This window comes from Aquarana catesbeiana, linkage group LG06, assembly GCF_042186555.1.
Source record: "Aquarana catesbeiana isolate 2022-GZ linkage group LG06, ASM4218655v1, whole genome shotgun sequence".
NCBI classification, from domain to species: Eukaryota; Metazoa; Chordata; class Amphibia; order Anura; family Ranidae; genus Aquarana; species Aquarana catesbeiana.
Window position 1 is genome coordinate 70,368,003 of NC_133329.1, and position 15,528 is coordinate 70,383,530.

The 15,528-nt window shown below is 45.7% G+C and overlaps 1 protein-coding gene across 1 annotated transcript in view; it reads left to right on the forward strand.

The window, feature by feature from the left end:
- LOC141147981 (uncharacterized) overlaps positions 1–15,528 on the forward strand; it is a 181,948-nt gene that overhangs the window by 47,390 nt on the left and 119,030 nt on the right. The window lies entirely within an intron of this gene.

A 15,528-nucleotide genomic window follows, 5' to 3' on the forward strand; every position in this document is an offset into this window, starting at 1 on the left:
AAAACTTTTTTTTCCATTGATACATGTCCCCTGGGGCAGGACCCAGGTCCTCAAACCCTTTTTAGGACAATAACTTGCATATTAGCCTTTAAAATTCGAACTTTTGATTTCTCACGTTCGAGTCCCATAGACTTTAACGGTGTTTGAATGTTCGCGCAAACTTTCAGTCCGTTCGCATGTTCTGGATGCGAACCAAACTGGGGGGTGTTCGGCCAATTCCTACTTGGTTTTATATTCCACCTACCATGACATTGTGTAAGATAGATGGTGAGCAATTACTATAGACAACACAGACATTTTCATATCAGACACTTTTATATGGTACGTGAGACCCAGAAGCTGAATATGTACAAGTACTTCACCAGTAGGGATGAGCCGAACACACCCCGGTTCGGTTAGCACCAGAACCTGCGAACGGACCAAAAGTTTGCGCGAACTTTAGAACCCCGTTAAAGTCTATGGGACTCGAACGTTTAAAATCAAAAATGCTAATTTTAAAGGCTAATATGCAAGTTATTGTCCTAAAAAGGGTTTGGGGACCCGGGTCCTGCCCCAGGGGACATGTATCAATGCAAAAAAAGTTTTAAAAACGTCCGTTTTTTTCAGGAGCAGTGATTTTAATGATGCTTAAAGTGAAAAAAAAATCAAAATATTCCTTTTAAATGTCGTACCTGGGGGGTGTCTATAGTATGCCTGTAAAGTGGCGCGTGTTTCCCGTGCTTAGAACAGCCCCTGCACAAAATGACGTTTGTAAAGGAATAAAAGTCATTTAAGACTGCTTGCGGCTTTAATGTAATGTTGGGTCCCGGCAATATGGATGAAAATCAGTGAGACAAATGGCATGGGTACCCCCCCGAGTCCATTACCAGGCCCTTTGGGTCTTGTATAGATATTAAGTCGAACCCCGCACCCAAATTAATAAAAGGAAAGGCGTGGGGCCCCCAGGCCCTGTATACTCTGAACAGCAGTATACAGGTGGCGCAAACAAGGCAGGGACTGTAGGTTTGTTGTTAAGTAGAATCTGTTTGTAATTTTGAACTGGTACATTTTTAAAATGTAGCTCCAGCCAAAAAATCTATTTTTTAAGCTTTTTGGAAAACATAGGGAAGGGTTATCACCCCTGTAACATTTGTTTTGCTGTCTGTGCCCTCTTCAGAAGATTTCACCTCACTTTCTGTCCCAATGACAAATGTTTTTTGAAAATTTGGGTTTTTTAGTGAAACAAGGATTGGTGATAATGCATCAGTGGAGAGGAGACACGTTTTTCCCATATTAACTCTTACAGGAGAGAATTTCCCTTCCTAGGGGTAGATTTCATCTCACTTCCTGTTGTCTCCTTCTGTTTGCAAGTAGGAGTCATTTGTAAATTGGATGTTTAAAAGTAAGGGCCTGCCCTATATACTCTGCAGAAATTGAGGCCTTAGGTGTTGGTGTTGCCACAACACTGTAAGCCCTTACAGTTACTCTTGGTGGGCGCAGGAACGGGTCCTGCTGTAAATTATTAGATCTAGAATTATAATTACATGCAACTGTTGAACAGTGGTAGAAAAATTGGGTCTTCGGTAGTGGTGGTGGTGCTGGTGCCACAACAATGTAAGTCCTCACAGTTACTCTTGGTGGGCGCTGTAACGGGCCCTGCTGTGAATTATTATATCAAGAATTGTAATTACATGCACCTGTTGAACAGGGGCAGAAAAATTGGGCCTTTGGTGGTGGTGGTGTTGCCACAACACTGTAAGCACTCACAGTTACTCTTGGTGGGCGCAGGAATGGGCCCTGCTGTGAAATATTAGATCAAGAATTGTAAATACATGTCCCTGTTGAACATGGGCAGAAAAATTGGGCCTTAGGCACTGGTGTCACAACACTGCAACCCCTCACAGATGCTATAGTTGGAGCTCAGGAATGAGCCCTGCTGCAAAGTATTGCATCAAAAATTGTAATTATACGCCCCTGTTAAACAGGGGCTGAAAAATTGGGCCTTGGGCACTGGTGCTGGTGCCACAACACTGCAACCCCTCACAAATACTCTAGTTGGAGCGCAGGAATGAGCCCTGCTGCAAAGTATTGCATCAAAAATTTTAATTACACGCCCCTGTTAAACAGGGGCAGAAAAATTGGGCCTTAGCCACTGCTGTCACAACACTGCAACCCCTCACAGATACTATAGTTGGAGCACAGGAATGAGCCCTGCTGCAAAGTATTGAATCAAAATTGTAATTACACGCCCCTGGTAAACAGGGGCAGAAAAATTGGGCATTAGCCACTGGTGATGCCCAGAACCAAAAATGTACTTACAAGCTATCAGCATGAAAATTGAGGAGGAAGAGGATTGTCACTCAGCATAACAGGATAGTCACTCAGCATCATCATAGGCAGTGTTGAAGGGATCTCACATAAAAAAAAAAAAAATTATTCAGTTACATCAGCATCAGGTGCTTGGTAGCTGGTGATCCAAGACTGATTCATTTTTATAAAGGTCAGCCGATCGACCGATTCGGTGGACAGGAGCACCCTGTGATCGGTTACAAAGCCTCAGCAGCACTGAATGTGCGTTTCTTAACCACTTCCCGCCCGGTCAATTGCATATTGACGTCCGGGAAGTGGTTGAGTTATCCTGACTGGACGTCATATGACGTCCAGCAGGATAACATGCCGGCGCGTGCCCGCGGGAGCGCGCAGCGCGGCGATCGGCGGCACGTGTCCCTCGGACACAGCGCTTCCTCGATCTAGGTAATTCTATTGGCTGTTTACCCCGTGATCGGCTGTGTCAAAGTCACAGCCGATCACCTGTCACAATAAACTCGGCGGCGCGCGAAGGCATCCAGAGTAGTGATCGAGGAAGGCGAGTGTCCCTTGGACACAGCGCTTCCCCGATCGGTAAACAGCCAATGAAATTGGCTGTTTACCAGGTGACCGGCTGTGTCCAATCACAGCCTGTCACAAATGTAAACAAAAAAGTTGCTGTTACTATCTGATCCCTGCTCTCTCCTCACACACCGATCGAGCAGGGATCAGTGAGTTATTCAGTGTCTGTCTGACAATACTGTTTGTACAGTACTGTGCAAAACACGCCCCCCCAATAAAGAGGACCTGTCACACAGCCCAGCCAATCAGCCCAACTGTCAATCAGCCAATCTGTCAATTAGCCCATCTGTCAATCAGCCCATCTGTCAATCAGCCCATCTGTCAATCAGCCCATCTGTGATTCAGCCCATCTGTCAACCAGCCCATCTGTCACAGGCTCACCGCCATCGGTACCGCCACACAGGCTACCAGTACCGCCATCAGTACCGCCACACAGGCTACCAGTACCGCCATCGGTACCACCACCAGTAACGCCACTAGTACCTCCATCAGGCCCACCATCTATACTCCCACACAGGCCGCTACCAGTATCGCCACTAGTGCCGCCATCGGTACCACCACCACCCGTACCACCGTTAGTACCGCCATCGGTACCACCACCACCCATACCGCCACCTGTACCGCCATCACCACCTGTACCGCCACCACCACCTGTACCGCCACCGGTACCGCCACCACCACCTGTACCGCCACCACCACCTGTACCGCCACCACCACCTGTACCGCCATCGGTACCACCACCACCCGTACCGCCACCGGTACTGCCACCACCACCTGTACCGCCACCGGTACCACAATCACCACCTGTACCGCCACCACCACCTGTACCGCCATCGGTACCACCACCACCCGTACCACCACCGGTACCGCCACCACCACCACCCGTACCTCCATCAGTACCACCACCCATACCGCCATCTGTACCACGACACAGGCCCGCCAATAAGAATTGCCATAATGTCCCAAAGGGTTTACACACCTGAGGAGGCATATGCGATTCTTACCATGTTGGATGATGGGAGCAGCGGGGAGCTCACATCATCTGGTTTGGAATACGAGCCAGTGGAGGATAGTGGATCAGAGTCCGAGTCCGCGGAGGAAACCGTCCCTCCCAAAAGATTGAGATCAGGACCAAGATCAGGACCAAGATCAGGAGATCTGCCCACCACCAGCAGCGCTAGACCCCAGGAAGAGGAAGAGGAGCCCAGTACAAGCACTGGAATTACCACCAGCAGCGCCAGACCCCAGGAAGAGGAAGAGGAGCCCAGTACAAGCACTGGAATTACCCGCCCAACCCGAAGAACCCCACCCCAGTCCTACATTCCGATGCCCTGGCAAACCCCTTATGGTTGCCTGCCAACTCAGGACTTGCTATCATCCCCCCTTTCACCGCACAGCCAGGTGTGCAGCCCGACACTACGAATTTTTCTGAATTTGATTATTTTTCTTTATTTTTCCCCCAAGATTTTCTGCAGAATATGGTGGATCAAACTAATTTATATGCATCCCAATTTATTGCTGCCAACCCCAATTCTTCCTACGCCCGCATGTTCCAGTGGCGATGTGTCACACTGGATGAATTTAAAATGTTTTTGGGCCTAACTTTTAATATGGGGCTTACAAAAAAGAATGAAGCCCATGCATATTGGTCCACCCACCCCATCCAACACATGCCCATATATTCCGCTGTCATGTCCAGTACAAGATACGACATGATTATGCGTTTTCTCCACTTCAGTGACAATTCCCAGTGCCCGCCCCGAGATCATCCCAACCATGACAAATTGTTCAAGATACGCCCCCTAATCAATTCCTTTTCCCAGCGATTCAAAGAAGTTTTCATCCCAGACCAAAAAATTTGTGTGGACGAGTCCCTCATACATTTCACTGGCCGACTGCACTTCAAGCAGTATATACCAAGCAAGAGATCCAGGTATGGGGTGAAGTTAAATAAATTATGCGATCGAGCCACTGGATATGTCTTCACATTCCGGAACTACGAAGGCAAAGATTCCCAGCTCCAGCCCCATGATTGCCCCACATATATTGGAACCAGTGGGAAAATTGTCTGGGAGCTGGCATACCCCCTATTCGACAAAGGATACCATTTATATGTCGACAACTACTATACCAGCCTGCCCCTTTTTCGTCACCTTTATAATAAAAAACCCCGGCCTGTGGTACCTTAAAAAAAAAAACGTAAGGGATTCCCACGAAATCTGTTGGCAAAAAAATTAAGAAAGAGAGAATCGGCATTCATGAGGAACGAGGAGGTGTTGGCCATGAAGTGGAGGGACAAGAAAGATGTCCACATGCTCTCTACCATCCACAATGACACCGCGGTGGAGATCCAAAGAAGACGCGGCCCCATTGTAAAGCCCGAATGTGTCCACGACTACAATATGTATATGGGGGGGGTGGATTTAAACGATCAGATGCTACAGCCCTACTTATCAAACAGAAAGTCCCGTTACTGGTACAAGAAAGTTGCCTTTCACCTTTTTCACATGGCCCTTTTTAATTCGTTTTTCTGCTACCAAAAAGCAACTCAAAACCAACAAGTCACCTACCTCAAGTATTTTGAATCGATCGTCACTGCCCTCATTTACCAACAAGGTCCCCCCCCAGGAAGCATTCGCTCGGATGCTGTGAGTAGACTTCACGAGCAACACCTTCCCTATAGCATTCCCCCCACAGAATCTGGAAGAAGACGCCAAAAGAAATGCCGTGTATGCAGCAGAGGAGGAGTAAGAAGAGATTCCAGCTATTATTGTCCTCAATGTCCCTCCCAACCTGGCCTGTGCATCTGAGATTGCTTCAGAAATTATCATGCATTCATCCAATATTAGTTCCCTGTATTATTACCAGACTGACATTTCCCCATTTGCCTGCTACCATGTTAATTAACTGACCCTGGCCTGTTTACCGACGATGTCTTTGCTTGCCGTTTCTGCACGTTTCTGACTTGCATGTGTACCAACCTCAGCCTGTTTACCGACGATGCCTCTGCCTGCCGATTTAAACCACGTTTCTGACTTGCACGTGTACCAACCTCAGCCTGTTTACCGACGATGCCTCTGCCTGCCGATTTAAACCACGTTTCTGACTTCCACGTGTACCGACCTTGGCCTGTTAATCGACCATGTTTTTGCCTGCCACTTGGACTGATCTTTTGGCCATCTACTTTAGTACACAGGGGTCTCACATATGTGAGGGGCTTCAGAATAGCGTTCTGAGTAGAGAAAACCAGTTTTTCGTTTTCTGTGCTCCCAGAACAGGGTCTGGTTGCCTGGAGGCTTCAAAGCGATTTGGGTGGGAGAAGCCTCTACCCCTGTCCCCCTGGCCCTAAGCTTGATGGTCCTTTCTGCTGCCTGGACCAATACTTTGGCTGTGCTGACCATATTGCTGCCTGTAAAGACCCATGACATTATGGACCATGTTTCTTCCTGCTGTTTGGACCAATACTTTGGCTGTGTTGACCATATATCTGCCTGCTGCCTCTACTGACTTTGGACAGTATTTCTGCCGGGACACCTCTGCCTGCTACCTTGACCTGTGCTTTGGCTGTGCTCTGGCTGTGCTTTGGCTGTGCTCTGGCTGTGCTCTGGCTGTGCTCTGGCTGTGCTGACAGTATCTCTGCCTGTATGAACTATGGACAGTATTCCTGCCTGCTGCCTGGATGATTGCTTTTGCTGTCGCTGACCTCATTCCTGCCTGCTGCCTGGACCGATGCTCTCCTCTGTGGGCCACTGCACTTCTAAAACCACAGGTAATCTTTTGTTATTTGGTATGTACCTGCTATGTGTTAGAAATATGAAGGGCCTGCAAAAATGTGATCGGTAGTCAGAAAATGATATGTGTAATTAATGCTGCTAGAATGCCTGGAGGTGCTACTTGGATTTTGGGCCTCTGTATGTGGCCAGGCTGTGTAAAAGTCTCAAACATGTGGTATTGCCATACTCAGGAGGAGTAGCAGAATGTATTTTGGGGTGTCATTTTTGCTATGTACATGCTATGCATTATAAATATCTTATAAATGGACAACTTTGTGTAAAAAAAATGCATTTTCATTTTTTTTCCACATTTTCCAAAAACTTCTGGAAAAAAATGAACCGTTCAAAAGACTCATTATGCCTCATAGATTATACGTTGGGGTGTGTGCTTTCCAAAATGGGGTCATTTTGTGGACAATTCAATTGTCCTGGTGCTCCAGCACCTTCAAAAGTGTAATAGGTGGTTGAGAAAGGATATGTGCAATTTATGCTTGTAGAACGCCTGAAAGTGCTACTTCAGTGTTGGCCCTTTGTATGTGGCCAGGCTGTGTAAAAGTCTCACACATGTGGTATCGCTATACTCAGGAGGAGTAGAGGAATTCATTTTGGGGTGTCATTTTTGCTATGTACATGCTATGTGTTAGAAATATCTTATAAATGGACAAGTTTGTGTAAAAAAAATGCATTTTCATTTTTTTTCCACATTTTCCAAAAACTTCTGGAAAAAAATGAACCGTTCAAAAGACTCATTATGCCTCATAAATTATACGTTGGGGTGTGTGCTTTCCAAAATGGGGTAATTTTGTGGACAATTCAATTGTCCTGGTGCTCCAGCGCCTTCAAAAGTGTAATAGGTGGTTGAGAAAGGATATGTGCAATTTATGCTTGTAGAACGCCTGAAAGTGCTACTTCAGTGTTGGCCCTTTGTATGTGGCCAGGCTGTGTAAAAGTCTCACACATGTGGTATCGCTATACTCAGGAGGAGTAGAGAAATGCATTTTGGGGTGTCATTTTTGCTATGTACATGCTATGTGTTAGAAATATCTTATAAATGGACAACTTTGTGTAAAAAAAATGCATTTTCATTTTTTTTTCACTTTTTCAAAACCTTCTGGAAAAAATGAACCGTTCAAAAGACTCATTATGCCTCACAAATTATACATTGGGTGTGTGCTTTCCAAAATAGGGTCATTTTGTGGACAATTCAATTGTCCTGGTGCTCCAGCGCCTTCAAAAGTGTAATAGGTGGTTGAGAAAGGATATGTGCAATTTATGCTTGTAGAATGCCTGAAAGTGCTACTTCAGTGTTGGCCCTTTGTATGTGGCCAGGCTGTGTAAAAGTCTCACACATGTGGTATCGCTATACTCAGGAGGAGTAGCAGAATGTATTTTGGGGTGTAGTTGCAATTATGCATATGCTGTGTGAGAGAAATAACCTGTTAATATGACCAGTTTGTGTAAAAAAAAAAAAAAAAAAAAATCTTAATTTTCCCAAGAATTGTGGGAAAAAATTACAGCTTCAAAAAACTCACCATGCCTCTTAGTAAATACATTGGACTGTCTACTTTCCAAAAGGGGTCATTTGGGGGGTATTTGTACTTTCCTGGCTTGTTAGTGTCTCAAGAAATGAGATAGGCCTTCAGGTGAGATAGTACATCAGTTGTGATCAATTTTCAGTGATTGGCACCATAGTTTGTAGACTCTATAACTTTCACAAAGACCAAATAATATACATTAATTTGGGTTATTTTTACCAAAGATATGTAGCAGTATACATTTTGGCACAAATTTATGAAGAAAAATGACTTCTTTGCAAAATTTTACAATAGAAACTAAAAAAAAGTAAGTTTTTTTCAAAATTTTCGCAGTTTTTTTGCTTATATCGCAAAAAATGAAAAACCCAGTGGTGATTAAATACCACCAAAAGAAAGCTCTATTTGTGAGAAGAAAATGATAAACATTTTGTTTGGATACAGTGTAGCATGACTGAGTAATTGTCATTCAAAGTGTGAAAGCTGAAAATTGGTCTGGGCGGGAAGGTGCATAAGTGCCTGGTATTGAAGTGGTTAAAGAACGCTGGATGCAGGACAGGCCAGTAGCTCAATTGCATACTGTGCAAGCTCTGGCCAATGATCCATCCTCAAGACCCAGTAACCCAGAGGATTTTCGGTGGCAAAGGTGTCCAAGTCTGATCTTGCCCCTAGGTATTCCTGCACCATGTGAATCAGACGCTGGCGATGGTTGCTGGAACCGATCATACCTTGGGGCTGCGGACTAAAAACATTGTCTGAACGCATCGGTCAGACGGCCACCTTCTCCACCGCTCCTTCTGTGACTGACCGAAGCCTCAGCAACACGTTGTCCAGGAGGACCAGGAAATTGTAACCTCCCAGGCTCTGGAAACGCATTACACAAACCTTTCTGCAAGGCCGCCCGAAGATGTTTCATCCTCTGCTCCCTCTGCGATGGCAAGATAAGGTCCGCAACCTTACCCTTGTAACGTGGATCAAGGAGGGTTGCCAGCCAGTAATGATCCCTCCCCTTGATACCACAAATACGAGGATCCTTCCGCAGGCTTTGCGGGATCAGGGAGGCCATGCAGCGTAGGTTTGCTGAGGCATTCGGTCCAGGGTCCCCTGGGTCACTAAGGACGACATGATCCGCAGCCACCTCCTCCCAGCCACGTACAAGTCCATGGGTTTCTTCGGACTGTAAATGTTCCCTTGAACACTGCTGCTGATGCTGAGTGCCAGGCTCCACCTCCATGCTGACACAATCCTCCTCCTCCTCGTCCTCTTCCTGTGTGATCTGCGGGCACGCAGGAACACTGTCTGGATAAAGGGGGCCATGAGAGGTAAGGAAGTCCTCCTCTTCCTCCCCCTTTTCTGCCTCAAGTGCCCTGTCCATTATTCCACGCAGCGTGTGCTCCAACAGGTCGACAAGAGGGACAGTGTCACTGATGCATGCACTGTCACTGCTCACCATTCTCGTGGCCTCCTCAAATGGTGACAGAACAGTGCATGCATCCTTGATCATAGCCCACTGGCGTGGGGAAAAAAGCCAAGCTCCCCTGACCCTGTCCTGGTGCCATAGTTGCATAGGTACTCATTGATGGCCCTCTGTTGTGTGTGCAGCCGCTGCAACATGGCTAACGTTGAGTTCCACCTGGTGTCACAGATTAGGCGGTTCTTGAGCTAGTTAAATTTGTTTTGGAGGTCACCCAGCCGAGCACTGGCGTTATATGACTTCTTCATTATATGACGTCTTGATTAGATGAGCTGAGTGTCCATCATTGCGGTATCAGGTGACCTTTTTCTGACCGTTTGGATTGGCGGAAGGGTCACCTAGGAGTATTACGCGTTATTTTTTCTGCCAATGGGCAAGTCGGAATACTCGGTTGACACTCTATAGGAGGGCCAGATTGAGGCGTGGTTTCCTACCCTTTCCCTATTGGCCTGAGATCTTTTGTAGACAACACCCTAGACACCATTTTCCATGAACCCGGAAGTGATGCTTCACATGGCGAAAACAGGTGATTTGGATGTTTGTCTTCATATTTCATATATAAGGATGTCAGTGGCTAGCAGGCATACACCCCAGTTGAAGTCCACGAGGACGAAACGCGTCGGATCCGATATGCCTGCTGAGCCACATATTTTCTAAGCGCTTTTTATACTGTCAATTTTTATCTGGGCTCTGTTTGTGTTAGTACCAGAATACCATTTGATTTCATTAAACTTTTTATGCAGCGGATTTACACTATGTGGAGGATTTTTTTTATTTTTTTCATTTTTTCCCCTTGAGGGACATACACCCTATGGATCAACCTGTATTTGGAGTGTATGTATCAGCGTTTGCCTGCTTGCACTGGAGAGATTCCAAGAGTGTATGATTACGATCGGGACGATTGGTGAGTAATTGTTACCACACTTCACCGTGTCGGGATCTGGTTCTGCACCTATCTCCTCTGGGATAACTACTCCTCGGATGGTTTTGATACAAGCCTGTCTGACTCGCAGCCCTTGGCTAGTAAGTCCACCTATTCTGGTAAGGGTATTTTATCCGTTATATACATCCACCAGATGTTCCAGTGCCAGGCCACCCTAAGGTCCATTCCAGCTATTATAGATCAAGGAAATCCAATCCATTTGGAAGCATTGGAGCTGGTTCCTTTTCAACACTTTCAACACTTGATTTATGCACTATATAATATTTTGGTGAACACTGACTAATTAACTTTGATGTGTTGAGCACACGCAATATTCACCTCTTTTGATTTTACACTTGTTTAATTTTACCATTATTAGTGGTTATATATAAGTGTATCACCTTTTTGCTGTTACACTTGTTTTACGTTTTCAGATGTGTGCACATTTATGTTTATTGTTATTTTCCGTGTATACTTCCTTTGGGGAGTACACATGTCTTACTAGTTCATGATTTTAGAAAGTTATCACTCCCATATGTATGATTTAAATAAGGAAGAGCACTAGTCACATGCGTCAAGCACCAACGTTTGAATTACTGTGTACACACCTTTAGGCTCCTTCAATTGAGTCTTGTTCTAGTAACACTTTATTGTGCAAGTCAATCTCCAGACGAACATTCTGGGGGATTTTTGCCCGATAACGGACAATATATTTTTTTAGCGCCACATTGTTATATACATTATATGACTGGCGGAAATGCACACAGACTTTCCTGGCCTGCCTCAGGACATCCTGTAAGCCCGGGTACCTGCCCAAGAACCGCTGCACCACCAAGTTAAGGACGTGAGACAAACAGGGCACATGAGTCAGTTGTCTCTGTCGGAGGGCGGAGAGACGGTTGGTGCCATTGTCGCAAATCACCATTCCTGGCTTAAGTTAGCGTGGCGCTAACCACCTCTGAACCTGCCACTGCAGAGCTGACAGAATCTCTGCCCCAGTGTGGCTCCTGTCCCCCAAGCACAGCGGCTCAAGCACCGCATGGCATCTTTTTGCCGGCGTGCTTGCGTAGCCCCTTGGATGCCTACGGAGCACCGCTAGTTCCGAGGACGTATTAGCACAGGAAGAGGCCATGGAGGAAGAAGAAGAGGAGGGGGTGGAGGAGGGAGGTGTGGCAGAATCACCACTAGTAGAATTTTGGAGGTGTGGTGGCAGAACAACCTCCAACACTACTGCACCCTGTCCTGCATCCTTCCCAGCTGCCAGAAGAGTCACCCAGTGCGTGGTAAAAGATAGGTAATGTCCCTGTCCATGCCTGCTGGACCATAAGTCAGCGGTAATATGCACCTTACCACTGACCGCCCTGTCCAGCGAGCCCAAGACATTGCCTTTCACATGCCGGTTGAGAGCCGGAATCACCTTCCGTGAGAAAAAATGGCGTTTGGGAACCTGCCACTGAGGAACCGCACATTCCACAAACTCACGGAAGGGGACAGAGTCTACCAACTGAAAAGGCAGCAGTTGAAGTGCTAGCAATTTAGCCAAGCTAGCATTCAACCGCTGGGCATGTGGATGGCTGGGAGCGAACTTCTTTTGGCGGTGCAGCAGCTGGGGCAGGGAAATTTGTCTGGTACAATCTGACGTCGGTGTACCGATAGCAGATTGCCCGAAAGTACTTGGCTCTGACACACCTAATTCTACACCTTAAATAAATAAAATAAAAAAGATTGAAGCGCTTCACTGCGTGGTCAGTGGAAAATAAATAAGTAATATAACCCACATACAAAATCACATAAAAAATCCAACTAGTGTGCACTGAGAATGCAGCTAAAATAAGTGACCACATGTGTTAAAACTAATAAATACCTAGTGTCACAGTGTAAATTGTTAAAAATAAATATATAGTGAAGTGATAAACCAGATGATTGGCCATAAATAAATAATGATTATTTATCCAATGATAAAAAATAGCCACACTGATGATATAATATGTGAAAGGACAAGATAGCCAATTTAAATGGAAAATAAAATGTAGTCCCAGTTTTAAAAGTTCTGAAATTGCTTAATTGGAGTACTTGCTTGTTAATCCTGAACGATGGTGTCATTCAGCTCCAACCTCATAAGATGTGGTTTTCAGCTTTTCATATGTAAAGCAAATAAAAAGAGAAATGTCATTGCGCAATGCTCTGTAGATATAGTACACCAGCAAACATGCTATGAGATCCACTCATGTGCGCCCCATATTAGGAAAGGCATATGCAGGTGTGAATAGCAGTCAGCCGCCAAGGACGAGAGCAGGATCGCTGCAGTACACAGCCAACACAGACAGACTGCACAGTGCGTCCTAGGCTCCTCCCACGCGTTGCGCCACCGTCACGTGACTTTCTCAAGCTGCAGCTAGGACTAGGGAAGGAGTGACTGATGCCATTGAGCCAAGGTAAGAGGCCGCTTTGGCAGCTGCTTTGCCAGACAAAGTACCCTGAGCCTGGGTGAGAGAGAATGAGGAGGATGAGGACAGCTTGGTCATCCACTCTACCATGTCTTCAGCATGTTGCGGCTCAACACGGCCAGCTGCCAAAAAAAAGGACAAGCGCATCCCACAGCCACGTGCTGATGAGGATGCACCGTGTCCATGACCAGCACTGTTGTCTCTAGACACAGAGCCTGCTTGCCCTCTTTTATTGGCTTGTGACTGTCTGCCTCTCCTTGTTGGCCTTCCAGACATACTAATGGCCTGCAGTGAGATGTAGCTGCACAAAGCTGGGATGTATATATATATATATATACTGATTATACTGCAACTAGCAGAATCAACCGCCTGCCTGTAGTATTATTAGTATGAGAATACCAGCAATTGTCTTCAGGTAGCTTTAGGTGCACACTGTGCAGAGGACACAGTACACCAACTGTAAATACTGCAGCTGCCTGCCTGTGGTATTAATAGAATCAGAAAAACACCAGCAATTGTCTTCAGGCAGCTTTAGGTGCACACTGTGCGGAGGACACACTACACTAACTGTAAATACTGCAGCTGCCTGCTTGTGGTACTAATAGGAGCAGAACAACACCAGCAATTGTCTTCAGGTAGCTTTAGGTGCACACTGTGCAGAGGACACAGTACACTAACTGTGAATACTGTAGCTGCCTGCCTGTGGTATTAATAGAAGCAAAACAACAGCAATTTTCTTCAGGTAGCTTTAGGTGCACACTGTACAGAGGACACAGTACACTAACTGTAAATACTGTAGCTGCCTGCTTGTGGTATTAATAGGAGCAGAACAACAGCAATTGTCTTCAGGTAGCTTTAGGTTCACACTGTGCAGAGGACACAGTACACTAACTATAAAAAACTGCAGCTACCTGCCTGTGGTATTAATAGGATCAGAAGAACACCAGCAATTGTCTTCAGGTAGCTTTAGGTGCACACTGTGCAGAGGACACAGTACACTAACTGTAAATACTGCAGCTGCCTGCCTGTGGTATTAATAGGATCAGAAGAACATCAGCAATTGTCTTCAGGTAGCTTTAGGTGCACACTGTGCAAAGGGCACAGTACACTAACTGTAAATACTGTAAAAACACCTGCCTGCCTGTCAGTATATTAGGAAGAGAATAACAGGAACGGATCTAGCTAAACTGAATACAGTGTATGTATATATATATATATACAACACCTAGGATGCAAAAAAAATATATATACACAATACACTGTTAGTGCAGCTAACTGACTCGCCTGCCTACCTAACTTAAATCAAGTGACACTGTCTCATTGTCTATCTCTCTCCGCCACTGCAACACACTACACAAGGCCACCACGCAGGCAGCCTTATATAGTGTGGGGCGTGTACTAAACCCCCTGAGCCATAATTGGCCAAAGCCACCCTGGCGTTGGCCAATTACGGCTCTCTGTACAGACGGCGCTGTGATTGGCCAAGCATGCGGGTCATAGTGCATGCTTGGCCAAACATCAGCCAGCAATGCACTGCGATGCCGCAGTGAATTATGGGCCGTGACGCGCCACTTGAATTTGGCGTGAACCGCCCATAGCGTTCGCAATTCGACGAACAATTGAACAGGCGCTATTCGAGTCAAACATGGGTTCGACTGGAACTCGAAGCTCATCCCTAGTCACCAGATACTCCCAGTATGCACATAATCATGGTGCACTCCTCCTAGTATGGTACTGTATAATATATGCTGTAAGAAGCAATGTAACAGACATATGTAACCAATTTACATTTTCTTTCGGATGTCAGCAAGAAAAATGCCCCTTACATTAGTGGTCAGTGAGAAGAATGCTCCTTACATTAGTAGTCAGTGGGAAGAATGCTCCTTATATTGTTGGTCAGTGGGAAGAATGCTCCTTACAGTGGTCTTCAGTGAGAAGAATGCTCTGTAAATTGGTGGTAAATGGGAAGAATGCTCCTTACATTGGTGGTTCGTGGGAAGAATGCCTCTGCTGCTAGCTCTGACAAGTAGCGTTGGCTCCAGAACTATGCAAGTACCACTAAATGGAAGGTCAATCAGCCACAGCTCAAGTAACCTCTAGCAACCTCCGGGGGGAGTCCAAGCATTCCATGGAACACTGGTTGAGAATTGTTGTTTGATGGAAAAAATTAAAGAGAAAAACTACTAACACTCAGCGATACACTTGTTTCAATCAAGGGCTGATCTTAAGCAATCAGATTGAATGGTGTATGAGGGACAATATGGACATCAGATGAGAGTGGATACACCTCAAATAATGCTGATAAGTTATGATATAAAATTACAACGATATATGCATGTATATATAGACATATATAATCCCAAAGGTCCTAGCTATAATCAATTGGGGTATAATCGAAGGGTAGAAAGAGGCTCCCTGCCACCAATGGTGTAGCAGGATTTATTCAACAGTGTATCTAATCTAAATTGCACTCACAAATTCTGTAGCCAATCAGGAACGCGTTTCAGAGGCC